The sequence below is a fragment of the Carassius auratus genome, unplaced genomic scaffold (assembly GCF_003368295.1).
Source record: "Carassius auratus strain Wakin unplaced genomic scaffold, ASM336829v1 scaf_tig00048932, whole genome shotgun sequence".
NCBI classification, from domain to species: Eukaryota; Metazoa; Chordata; class Actinopteri; order Cypriniformes; family Cyprinidae; genus Carassius; species Carassius auratus.
Genome location: NW_020527095.1, coordinates 1 through 11,711, shown reverse-complemented (window position 1 = coordinate 11,711; position 11,711 = coordinate 1). Strand labels below are relative to the sequence as shown.

General features: G+C 47.6%; 15 non-coding genes across 15 annotated transcripts; 10 read left to right on the top strand and 5 right to left on the bottom strand.

Annotated features, from left to right (window-relative positions):
- Window positions 1-725: 725 nt before the first annotated feature.
- trnad-guc (transfer RNA aspartic acid (anticodon GUC)) lies at window positions 726-797 on the bottom strand. Its single transcript has one exon. It is a non-coding gene; the product is annotated as a tRNA-Asp (tRNA).
- An 869-nt stretch (window positions 798-1,666) lies between these two features.
- Window positions 1,667-1,738, top strand: trnag-ucc (transfer RNA glycine (anticodon UCC)). Its single transcript has one exon. It is a non-coding gene; the product is annotated as a tRNA-Gly (tRNA).
- A 711-nt stretch (window positions 1,739-2,449) lies between these two features.
- Window positions 2,450-2,521, top strand: trnag-ucc (transfer RNA glycine (anticodon UCC)). Its single transcript has one exon. It is a non-coding gene; the product is annotated as a tRNA-Gly (tRNA).
- A 103-nt stretch (window positions 2,522-2,624) lies between these two features.
- On the bottom strand, window positions 2,625-2,695 carry trnad-guc (transfer RNA aspartic acid (anticodon GUC)). The gene has a single exon. It is a non-coding gene; the product is annotated as a tRNA-Asp (tRNA).
- A 1,653-nt stretch (window positions 2,696-4,348) lies between these two features.
- trnag-ucc (transfer RNA glycine (anticodon UCC)) lies at window positions 4,349-4,420 on the top strand. The gene has a single exon. It is a non-coding gene; the product is annotated as a tRNA-Gly (tRNA).
- Window positions 4,421-4,523: 103 nt separating this feature from the next.
- Window positions 4,524-4,595, bottom strand: trnad-guc (transfer RNA aspartic acid (anticodon GUC)). Its single transcript has one exon. It is a non-coding gene; the product is annotated as a tRNA-Asp (tRNA).
- Window positions 4,596-6,248: 1,653 nt separating this feature from the next.
- Window positions 6,249-6,320, top strand: trnag-ucc (transfer RNA glycine (anticodon UCC)). Its single transcript has one exon. It is a non-coding gene; the product is annotated as a tRNA-Gly (tRNA).
- Window positions 6,321-6,586: 266 nt separating this feature from the next.
- trnag-ucc (transfer RNA glycine (anticodon UCC)) lies at window positions 6,587-6,658 on the top strand. The gene has a single exon. It is a non-coding gene; the product is annotated as a tRNA-Gly (tRNA).
- A 103-nt stretch (window positions 6,659-6,761) lies between these two features.
- Window positions 6,762-6,833, bottom strand: trnad-guc (transfer RNA aspartic acid (anticodon GUC)). Its single transcript has one exon. It is a non-coding gene; the product is annotated as a tRNA-Asp (tRNA).
- An 871-nt stretch (window positions 6,834-7,704) lies between these two features.
- On the top strand, window positions 7,705-7,776 carry trnag-ucc (transfer RNA glycine (anticodon UCC)). The gene has a single exon. It is a non-coding gene; the product is annotated as a tRNA-Gly (tRNA).
- Window positions 7,777-8,487: 711 nt separating this feature from the next.
- trnag-ucc (transfer RNA glycine (anticodon UCC)) lies at window positions 8,488-8,559 on the top strand. The gene has a single exon. It is a non-coding gene; the product is annotated as a tRNA-Gly (tRNA).
- A 711-nt stretch (window positions 8,560-9,270) lies between these two features.
- Window positions 9,271-9,342, top strand: trnag-ucc (transfer RNA glycine (anticodon UCC)). Its single transcript has one exon. It is a non-coding gene; the product is annotated as a tRNA-Gly (tRNA).
- Window positions 9,343-9,564: 222 nt separating this feature from the next.
- trnag-ucc (transfer RNA glycine (anticodon UCC)) lies at window positions 9,565-9,636 on the top strand. The gene has a single exon. It is a non-coding gene; the product is annotated as a tRNA-Gly (tRNA).
- A 103-nt stretch (window positions 9,637-9,739) lies between these two features.
- Window positions 9,740-9,811, bottom strand: trnad-guc (transfer RNA aspartic acid (anticodon GUC)). The gene has a single exon. It is a non-coding gene; the product is annotated as a tRNA-Asp (tRNA).
- An 871-nt stretch (window positions 9,812-10,682) lies between these two features.
- On the top strand, window positions 10,683-10,754 carry trnag-ucc (transfer RNA glycine (anticodon UCC)). The gene has a single exon. It is a non-coding gene; the product is annotated as a tRNA-Gly (tRNA).
- The last annotated feature ends 957 nt before the right edge of the window (window positions 10,755-11,711 follow it).

Genomic DNA, 11,711 nt, shown 5'->3' with positions numbered 1-11,711 from the left:
TTTTTTTTTTTTTAATTGCGCTTTAAACAAAAAAGTATTGTGTCAATGCAACTGAACAACATTTATTAGGAACACAGTGCCGTCAATAAAGCTACTGACTTCCGCCTGCGTTGGCGGTCCTCCGCTGGTTTCTGGGCCATAGAGGTCTTTCTAGGTGTTGATCCAACATCTTCTCTGGATACGACTGGATCCGGGTGACTGAAGCGGATACAGACTGGATCTGGTGGCTACGGTGACCTCGGAATAAGGATTTCTTTAAAAGACTTTTTTTTTCATATAAGATTTTATCCAACTTTTCAGACAGAGGCATGAGAAAGAGATTGCCTTGATTGGGCTTTTGGTTATTATAGGCACTCTCTGCGTTTGACCACTTCGTGTTTATTTAGCCGGATGGGAAGGCAGCGCTTTCTTGTACGTGACGGGATGCAAATTCTTGAAGGCTCTCTTTAGTGACGGGTCCAAACAAAGATCTCATCTGCTCCTCTAGCCCTATCGGCGACTAGTGCACTTCGAAGCCTTCTTAGTGACGGCGCAAGTTGCTGACTGCTGACTGCGTTGGTGGTATAGTGGTGAGCATAGCTGCCTTCCAAGCAGTTGACCCGGATTCGATTCCGGCCAACGCATGTCCTTTGGCTCGGGCTGACGTCGAAGCAGAACTCCCTCTGTGACCTGAGACTCCAACCAAACATTTTGATGGATCATTCGGAAGACGAAAAGAACCAGCTCTCCCCGTCGGGGAATCGAACCCCGGTCTTCCGCGTGACAGGCGGAGATACTGTCCACTATACTAACGAGGAGCCGTGCATGCTGCCGTTTCTCCCCCAACTGACGGCACTGCACTGACATAACTAAACAATGCATGGCTTCTTCTGACGCAGACCCAGCCCTAGCACCGTAAAATTTCTGATGGACCCATCATTAGCTGAAGTCGCATAACACTTGGAACACTACCCGTAGCAGGGTCATTGTTTGGACTCTTTTTTTTTTTTTTTTTTTTTTTTTAAATTGCGCTTTAAACAAAAAGTATTGCGTCAATGCAACTGAACAACATTAATTAGGAACATAGTGCGTCAAAAAGCAAAATGACAGTTAAAGGCATTTCGTTATTGAACTCTTTGATGTCATCATTCAGCTAAGTTCAGTTTAAATAGTATCTGTGCAATAATTTGCAATCAAGTCAACGATATCGCTGTACTTGAAGTGTCCCCAGCTCCGCCTGCCAGAAGCGAGAGAGGCAAGAAACCAAAACTCGATCGGTGAAAGGATGGAGAAAAAACCCGGTGAGAAACCAGGCTCAGTCGGGGAGACAGTTCTCCCCTTGTCAGACGAAACAGGTAGATCAGCTCCAGGCTGCAGGAATGTCAGACTGTGCAGAAGAATCATCTGTTTCCTGTGGTCTTGTCCAGGTGGTCTTTACAGGGGATTTGTATCTGCGGCTCATCTAGTTGTCACGGTCTCCGCTGTGTTTCTGGGCCATAGAGGTCCTTTCTAGGTGTTGATCCAACATCTTCTCTGGATACGAACTGGATCCGGGTGACTGAAGCGGATACAGACTGGATCTGGTGGCTACGGTGACCTCGGAATAAGGGATTTCTCCTCTAGCCCTATCGGCGACTCGTGCACTTCGAGCCTTCTTAGTGACGGCGCAAGTTGCTGACTGCCGACTGCGTTGGTGGTATAGTGGTGAGCATAGCTGCCTTCCAAGCAGTTGACCCGGATTCGATTCCCGGCCAACGCATGTCCTTTGGCTCGGGCTGACGTCGAAGCAGAACTCCCTCTGTGACCTGTGCCTCCACCCAAAACTTTTGGATGGAATAATTTCGGATGGACCCATCATTAGCTGAAGTCGCATAACACTTGCAACACTTCCCGTAGCAGGGGTCATTGTTTGGACTCTTTTTTTTTTTTTTAATTGCGCTTTAAACAAAAAGTATTGTGTCAATGCAACTGAACAACATTTATTAGGAACACAGTGCGTCAATAAAGCTACTGACTTCCGCCTGCGTTGGCGGTCTCCGCTGTGTTTCTGGGCCATAGAGGTCCTTTCTAGGTGTTGATCCAACATCTTCTCTGGATACGGACTGGATCCGGGTGACTGAAGCGGATACAGACTGGATCTGGTGGCTACGGTGACCTCGGAATAAGGGATTTCTTTAAAAGACTTTTTTTTTCATATAAGATTTTATCCAACTTTTCAGACAGAGGCATGAGAAAGAGATTGCCTTGATTGGGCTTTTGGTTATTATAGGCACTCTCTGCGTTTGACCACTTCGTGGTTATTTAGCCGGATGGGAAGGCAGCACTTTCTTGTACGTGACAGGATGCAAATTCTTGAAGGCTCTCTTTAGTGACGGGTCCAAACAAAGATCTCATCTGCTCCTCTAGCCCTATCGGCGACTCGTGCACTTCAAGCCTTCTTAGTGACGGCGCAAGTTGCTGACTTCCGCCTGCGTTGGTGGTATAGTGGTGAGCATAGCTGCCTTCCAAGCAGTTGACCCGGGTTCGATTCCCGGCCAACGCATATCCTTTGGCTCGGGCTGACGTCGAAGCAGAACTCCTTCTGTGACCTGCGACTCCAACCAAACATTTTGGATGGATCATTCGGAAGACGAAAAGAACCAGCTCTCCCCGTCGGGGAATCGAACCCGGTCTTCCGCGTGACAGGCGGAGATACTGTCCACTATACTAACGAGGAGCCGTGCATGCTGCCGTTTCTCCCCCAACTGACGGCACTGCACTGACATAACTAAACAATGCATGGCTTCTTCTGACGCAGACCCAGCCCTAGCACCGTAAAATTTCTGATGGACCCATCATTAGCTGAAGTCGCATAACACTTGGAACACTACCCGTAGCAGGGGTCATTGTTTGGACTCTTTTTTTTTTTTTTTTTTTTTTTTTAAATTGCGCTTTAAACAAAAAGTATTGCGTCAATGCAACTGAACAACATTAATTAGGAACACAGTGCGTCAAAAAGCAAAATGACAGTTAAAGGCATTTCGTTATTGAACTCTTTGATGACATCATTCAGCTAAGTTCAGTTTAAATAGTATCTGTGCAATAATTTGCAATCAAGTCAACGATATCGCTGTACTTGAAGTGTCCCCAGCTCCGCCTGCCAGAAGCGACAGAGGCAAGAAACCAAAACTCGATCGGTGAAAGGATGGAGAAAAAACCCGGTGAGAAACCAGGCTCAGTCGGGGAGACAGTTCTCCCCTTGTCAGACGAAACAGGTAGATCAGCTCCAGGCTGCAGGAATGTCAGACTGTGCAGAAGAATCATCTGTTTCCTGTGGTCTTGTCCAGGTGGTCTTTACAGGGGATTTGTATCTGCGGCTCATCTAGTTGTCACGGTCTCCGCTGTGTTTCTGGGCCATAGAGGTCCTTTCTAGGTGTTGATCCAACATCTTCTCTGGATACGGACTGGATCCGGGTGACTGAAGCGGATACAGACTGGATCTGGTGGCTACGGTGACCTCGGAATATGGGATTTCTCCTCTAGCCTTATCGGCGACTCGTGCACTTCGAGCCTTCTTAGTGACGGCGCAAGTTGCTGACTGCTGACTGCGTTGGTGGTATAGTGGTGAGCATAGCTGCCTTCCAAGCAGTTGACCCGGATTCGATTCCCAGCCAACGCATGTCCTTTGGCTCGGGCTGACGTCGAAGCAGAACTCCCTCTGTGACCTGTGCCTCCACCCAAAACTTTTGGATGGAATAATTTCGGATGGACCCATCATTAGCTGAAGTCGCATAACACTTGCAACACTACCCGTAGCAGGGGTCATTGTTTGGACTCTTTTTTTTTTTTTTAATTGCGCTTTAAACAAAAAGTATTGTGTCAATGCAACTGAACAACATTTATTAGGAACACAGTGCGTCAATAAAGCTACTGACTTCCGCCTGCGTTGGCGGTCTCCGCTGTGTTTCTGGGCCATAGAGGTCCTTTCTAGGTGTTGATCCAACATCTTCTCTGGATACGGACTGGATCCGGGTGACTGAAGCGGATACAGACTGGATCTGGTGGCTACGGTGACCTCGGAATAAGGGATTTCTTTAAAAGACTTTTTTTTTCATATAAGATTTTATCCAACTTTTCAGACAGAGGCATGAGAAAGAGATTGCCTTGATTGGGCTTTTGGTTATTATAGGCACTCTCTGCGTTTGACCACTTCGTGTTTATTTAGCCGGATGGGAAGGCAGCGCTTTCTTGTACGTGACGGGATGCAAATTCTTGAAGGCTCTCTTTAGTGACGGGTCCAAACAAAGATCTCATCTGCTCCTCTAGCCCTATCGGCGACTCGTGCACTTCGAGCCTTCTTAGTGACGGCGCAAGTTGCTGACTGCTGACTGCGTTGGTGGTATAGTGGTGAGCATAGCTGCCTTCCAAGCAGTTGACCCGGATTCGATTCCCGGCCAACGCATGTCCTTTGGCTCGGGCTGACGTCGAAGCAGAACTCCCTCTGTGACCTGAGACTCCAACCAAACATTTTGGATGGATCATTCGGAAGACGAAAAGAACCAGCTCTCCCCGTCGGGGAATCGAACCCCGGTCTTCCGCGTGACAGGCGGAGATACTGTCCACTATACTAACGAGGAGCCGTGCATGCTGCCGTTTCTCCCCCAACTGACGGCACTGCACTGACATAACTAAACAATGCATGGCTTCTTCTGACGCAGACCCAGCCCTAGCACCGTAAAATTTCTGATGGACCCATCATTAGCTGAAGTCGCATAACACTTGGAACACTACCCGTAGCAGGGGTCATTGTTTGGACTCTTTTTTTTTTTTTTTTTTTTTTTTTAAATTGCGCTTTAAACAAAAAGTATTGCGTCAATGCAACTGAACAACATTAATTAGGAACATAGTGCGTCAAAAAGCAAAATGACAGTTAAAGGCATTTCGTTATTGAACTCTTTGATGACATCATTCAGCTAAGTTCAGTTTAAATAGTATCTGTGCAATAATTTGCAATCAAGTCAACGATATCGCTGTACTTGAAGTGTCCCCAGCTCCGCCTGCCAGAAGCGACAGAGGCAAGAAACCAAAACTCGATCGGTGAAAGGATGGAGAAAAAACCCGGTGAGAAACCAGGCTCAGTCGGGGAGACAGTTCTCCCCTTGTCAGACGAAACAGGTAGATCAGCTCCAGGCTGCAGGAATGTCAGACTGTGCAGAAGAATCATCTGTTTCCTGTGGTCTTGTCCAGGTGGTCTTTACAGGGGATTTGTATCTGCGGCTCATCTAGTTGTCACGGTCTCCGCTGTGTTTCTGGGCCATAGAGGTCCTTTCTAGGTGTTGATCCAACATCTTCTCTGGATACGGACTGGATCCGGGTGACTGAAGCGGATACAGACTGGATCTGGTGGCTACGGTGACCTCGGAATAAGGGATTTCTCCTCTAGCCCTATCGGCGACTCGTGCACTTCGAGCCTTCTTAGTGACGGCGCAAGTTGCTGACTGCTGACTGCGTTGGTGGTATAGTGGTGAGCATAGCTGCCTTCCAAGCAGTTGACCCAGATTCGATTCCCGGCCAACGCATGTCCTTTGGCTCGGGCTGACGTCGAAGCAGAACTCCCTCTGTGACCTGTGCCTCCACCCAAAACTTTTGGATGGAATAATTTCGGATGGACCCATCATTAGCTGAAGTCGCATAACACTTGCAACACTACCCGTAGCAGGGGTCATTGTTTGGACTCTTTTTTTTTTTTTAATTGCGCTTTAAACAAAAAGTATTGTGTCAATGCAACTGAACAACATTTATTAGGAACACAGTGCGTCAATAAAGCTACTGACTTCCGCCTGCGTTGGCGGTCTCCGCTGTGTTTCTGGGCCATAGAGGTCCTTTCTAGGTGTTGATCCAACATCTTCTCTGGATACGGACTGGATCCGGGTGACTGAAGCGGATACAGACTGGATCTGGTGGCTACGGTGACCTCGGAATAAGGGATTTCTTTAAAAGACTTTTTTTTTTCATATAAGATTTTATCCAACTTTTCAGACAGAGGCATGAGAAAGAGATTGCCTTGATTGGGCTTTTGGTTATTATAGGCACTCTCTGCGTTTGACCACTTCGTGTTTATTTAGCCGGATGGGAAGGCAGCGCTTTCTTGTACGTGACGGGATGCAAATTCTTGAAGGCTCTCTTTAGTGACGGGTCCAAACAAAGATCTCATCTGCTCCTCTAGCCCTATCGGCGACTCGTGCACTTCGAGCCTTCTTAGTGACGGCGCAAGTTGCTGACTGCTGACTGCGTTGGTGGTATAGTGGTGAGCATAGCTGCCTTCCAAGCAGTTGACCCGGATTCGATTCCCGGCCAACGCATGTCCTTTGGCTCGGGCTGACGTCGAAGCAGAACTCCCTCTGTGACCTGTGCCTCCACCCAAAACTTTTGGATGGAATAATTTCGGATGGACCCATCATTAGCTGAAGTCGCACAACACTTGCAACACTACCCGTAGCAGGGGTCATTGTTTGGACTCTTTTTTTTTTTTTTTTTATTGCGCATTAAACAAAAAGTATTGTGTCAATGCAACTGAACAACATTTATTAGGAACACAGTGCGTCAATAAAGCTACTGACTTCCGCCTGCGTTGGTGGTATAGTGGTGAGCATAGCTGCCTTCCAAGCAGTTGAGCCGGGTTCGATTCCCGGCCAACGCATGTCCTTTGGCTCGGGCTGACGTCGAAGCAGAACTCCTTCTGTGACCTGCGACTCCAACCAAACATTTTGGATGGATCATTCGGAAGACGAAAAGAACCAGCTCTCCCCGTCGGGGAATCGAACCCCGGTCTTCCGCGTGACAGGCGGAGATACTGTCCACTATACTAACGAGGAGCCGTGCATGCTGCCGTTTCTCCCCCAACTGACGGCACTGCACTGACATAACTAAACAATGCATGGCTTCTTCTGACGCAGACCCAGCCCTAGCACCGTAAAATTTCTGATGGACCCATCATTAGCTGAAGTCGCATAACACTTGGAACACTACCCGTAGCAGGGGTCATTGTTTGGACTCTTTTTTTTTTTTTTTTTTTTTTTTTTAAATTGCGCTTTAAACAAAAAGTATTGCGTCAATGCAACTGAACAACATTAATTAGGAACATAGTGCGTCAAAAAGCAAAATGACAGTTAAAGGCATTTCGTTATTGAACTCTTTGATGACATCATTCAGCTAAGTTCAGTTTAAATAGTATCTGTGCAATAATTTGCAATCAAGTCAACGATATCGCTGTACTTGAAGTGTCCCCAGCTCCGCCTGCCAGAAGCGAGAGAGGCAAGAAACCAAAACTCGATCGGTGAAAGGATGGAGAAAAAACCCGGTGAGAAACCAGGCTCAGTCGGGGAGACAGTTCTCCCCTTGTCAGACGAAACAGGTAGATCAGCTCCAGGCTGCAGGAATGTCAGACTGTGCAGAAGAATCATCTGTTTCCTGTGGTCTTGTCCAGGTGGTCTTTACAGGGGATTTGTATCTGCGGCTCATCTAGTTGTCACGGTCTCCGCTGTGTTTCTGGGCCATAGAGGTCCTTTCTAGGTGTTGATCCAACATCTTCTCTGGATACGAACTGGATCCGGGTGACTGAAGCGGATACAGACTGGATCTGGTGGCTACGGTGACCTCGGAATAAGGGATTTCTCCTCTAGCCCTATCGGCGACTCGTGCACTTCGAGCCTTCTTAGTGACGGCGCAAGTTGCTGACTGCTGACTGCGTTGGTGGTATAGTGGTGAGCATAGCTGCCTTCCAAGCAGTTGACCCGGATTCGATTCCCGGCCAACGCATGTCCTTTGGCTCGGGCTGACGTCGAAGCAGAACTCCCTCTGTGACCTGTGCCTCCACCCAAAACTTTTGGATGGAATAATTTCGGATGGACCCATCATTAGCTGAAGTCGCATAACACTTGCAACACTACCCGTAGCAGGGGTCATTGTTTGGACTCTTTTTTTTTTTTTTAATTGCGCTTTAAACAAAAAGTATTGTGTCAATGCAACTGAACAACATTTATTAGGAACACAGTGCGTCAATAAAGCTACTGACTTCCGCCTGCGTTGGCGGTCTCCGCTGTGTTTCTGGGCCATAGAGGTCCTTTCTAGGTGTTGATCCAACATCTTCTCTGGATACGGACTGGATCCGGGTGACTGAAGCGGATACAGACTGGATCTGGTGGCTACGGTGACCTCGGAATAAGGGATTTCTTTAAAAGACTTTTTTTTTCATATAAGATTTTATCCAACTTTTCAGACAGAGGCATGAGAAAGAGATTGCCTTGATTGGGCTTTTGGTTATTATAGGCACTCTCTGCGTTTGACCACTTCGTGTTTATTTAGCCGGATGGGAAGGCAGCGCTTTCTTGTACGTGACGGGATGCAAATTCTTGAAGGCTCTCTTTAGTGACGGGTCCAAACAAAGATCTCATCTGCTCCTCTAGCCCTATCGGCGACTCGTGCACTTCGAGCCTTCTTAGTGACGGCGCAAGTTGCTGACTGCCGACTGCGTTGGTGGTATAGTGGTGAGCATAGCTGCCTTCCAAGCAGTTGACCCGGATTCGATTCCCGGCCAACGCATGTCCTTTGGCTCGGGCTGACATCGAAGCAGAACTCCCTCTGTGACCTGTGCCTCCACCCAAAACTTTTGGATGGAATAATTTCGGATGGACCCATCATTAGCTGAAGTCGCATAACACTTGCAACACTACCCGTAGCAGGGGTCATTGTTTGGACTCTTTTTTTTTTTTTAATTGCGCTTTAAACAAAAAGTATTGTGTCAATGCAACTGAACAACATTTATTAGGAACACAGTGCGTCAATAAAGCTACTGACTTCCGCCTGCGTTGGCGGTCTCCGCTGTGTTTCTGGGCCATAGAGGTCCTTTCTAGGTGTTGATCCAACATCTTCTCTGGATACGGACTGGATCCGGGTGACTGAAGCGGATACAGACTGGATCTGGTGGCTACGGTGACCTCGGAATAAGGGATTTCTTTAAAAGACTTTTTTTTTCATATAAGATTTTATCCAACTTTTCAGACAGAGGCATGAGAAAGAGATTGCCTTGATTGGGCTTTTGGTTATTATAGGCACTCTCTGCGTTTGACCACTTCGTGTTTATTTAGCCGGATGGGAAGGCAGCGCTTTCTTGTACGTGACGGGATGCAACATTCTTGAAGGCTCTCTTTAGTGACGGGTCCAAACAAAGATCTCATCTGCTCCTCTAGCCCTATCGGCGACTAGTGCACTTCGAGCCTTCTTAGTGACGGCGCAAGTTGCTGACTGCTGACTGCGTTGGTGGTATAGTGGTGAGCATAGCTGCCTTCCAAGCAGTTGACCCGGATTCGATTCCCGGCCAACGCATGTCCTTTGGCTCGGGCTGACGTCGAAGCAGAACTCCCTCTGTGACCTGCTGACATTAGCTGAAGTCGCACAACACTTGCAACACTACCCGTAGCAGGGGTCATTGTTTGGACTCTTTTTTTTTTTTTTTAATTGCGCTTTAAACAAAAAGTATTGTGTCAATGCAACTGAACAACATTTATTAGGAACACAGTGCGTCAATAAAGCTACTGACTTCCGCCTGCGTTGGTGGTATAGTGGTGAGCATAGCTGCCTTCCAAGCAGTTGAGCCGGGTTCGATTCCCGGCCAACGCATGTCCTTTGGCTCGGGCTGACGTCGAAGCAGAACTCCTTCTGTGACCTGCGACTCCAACCAAACATTTTGGATGGATCATTCGGAAGACGAAAAGAACCAGCTCTCCCCGTCGGGGAATCGAACCCCGGTCTTCCGCGTGACAGGCGGAGATACTGTCCACTATACTAACGAGGAGCCGTGCATGCTGCCGTTTCTCCCCCAACTGACGGCACTGCACTGACATAACTAAACAATGCATGGCTTCTTCTGACGCAGACCCAGCCCTAGCACCGTAAAATTTCTGATGGACCCATCATTAGCTGAAGTCGCATAACACTTGGAACACTACCCGTAGCAGGGGTCATTGTTTGGACTCTTTTTTTTTTTTTTTTTTTTTTTTTTAAATTGCGCTTTAAACAAAAAGTATTGCGTCAATGCAACTGAACAACATTAATTAGGAACATAGTGCGTCAAAAAGCAAAATGACAGTTAAAGGCATTTCGTTATTGAACTCTTTGATGACATCATTCAGCTAAGTTCAGTTTAAATAGTATCTGTGCAATAATTTGCAATCAAGTCAACGATATCGCTGTACTTGAAGTGTCCCCAGCTCCGCCTGCCAGAAGCGACAGAGGCAAGAAACCAAAACTCGATCGGTGAAAGGATGGAGAAAAAACCCGGTGAGAAACCAGGCTCAGTCGGGGAGACAGTTCTCCCCTTGTCAGACGAAACAGGTAGATCAGCTCCAGGCTGCAGGAATGTCAGACTGTGCAGAAGAATCATCTGTTTCCTGTGGTCTTGTCCAGGTGGTCTTTACAGGGGATTTGTATCTGCGGCTCATCTAGTTGTCACGGTCTCCGCTGTGTTTCTGGGCCATAGAGGTCCTTTCTAGGTGTTGATCCAACATCTTCTCTGGATACGGACTGGATCCGGGTGACTGAAGCGGATACAGACTGGATCTGGTGGCTACGGTGACCTCGGAATAAGGGATTTCTCCTCTAGCCCTATCGGCGACTCGTGCACTTCGAGCCTTCTTAGTGACGGCGCAAGTTGCTGACTGCTGACTGCGTTGGTGGTATAGTGGTGAGCATAGCTGCCTTCCAAGCAGTTGACCCGGATTCGATTCCCGGCCAACGCATGTCCTTTGGCTCGGGCTGACGTCGAAGCAGAACTCCCTCTGTGACCTGTGCCTCCACCCAAAACTTTTGGATGGAATAATTTCGGATGGACCCATCATTAGCTGAAGTCGCATAACACTTGCAACACTACCCGTAGCAGGGGTCATTGTTTGGACTCTTTTTTTTTTTTTTAATTGCGCTTTAAAACAAAAAGTATTGTGTCAATGCAACTGAACAACATTTATTAGGAACACAGTGCGTCAATAAAGCTACTGACTTCCGCCTGCGTTGGCGGTCTCCGCTGTGTTTCTGGGCCATAGAGGTCCTTTCTAGGTGTTGATCCAACATCTTCTCTGGATACGGACTGGATCCGGGTGACTGAAGCGGATACAGACTGGATCTGGTGGCTACGGTGATCCTCGGATAAGGGATTTCTTTAAAAAGACTTTTTTTTTCATATAAGATTTTATCCAACTTTTCAGACAGAGGCATGAGAAAGAGATTGCCTTGATTGGGCTTTTGGTTATTATAGGCACTCTCTGCGTTTGACCACTTCGTGTTTATTTAGCCGGATGGGAAGGCAGCGCTTTCTTGTACGTGACGGGATGCAAAATTCTTGAAGGCTCTCTTTAGTGACGGGTCCAAACAAAGATCTCATCTGCTCCTCTAGCCCTATCGGCGACTCGTGCACTTCGAGCCTTCTTAGTGACGCGCAAGTTGCTGACTTGCTGACTGCGTTGGTGGTATAGTGGTGAGCATAGCTGCCTTCCAAGCAGTTGACCCGCGATTCGATTTCCTCGGCCAACGCATGTCCTTTGGCTCGGGCTGACGTCGAAGCATAACTCCCTCTGTGACCTGTGCCTCCACCAAAACTTTTGGATGGAATAATTTCGGATGGACCATCATTAGCTGAAGTCGCACAAACTGCAAAACACTACCCGTAGCAGGGGTCATTGTTTGGACTCTTTTTTTTTTTT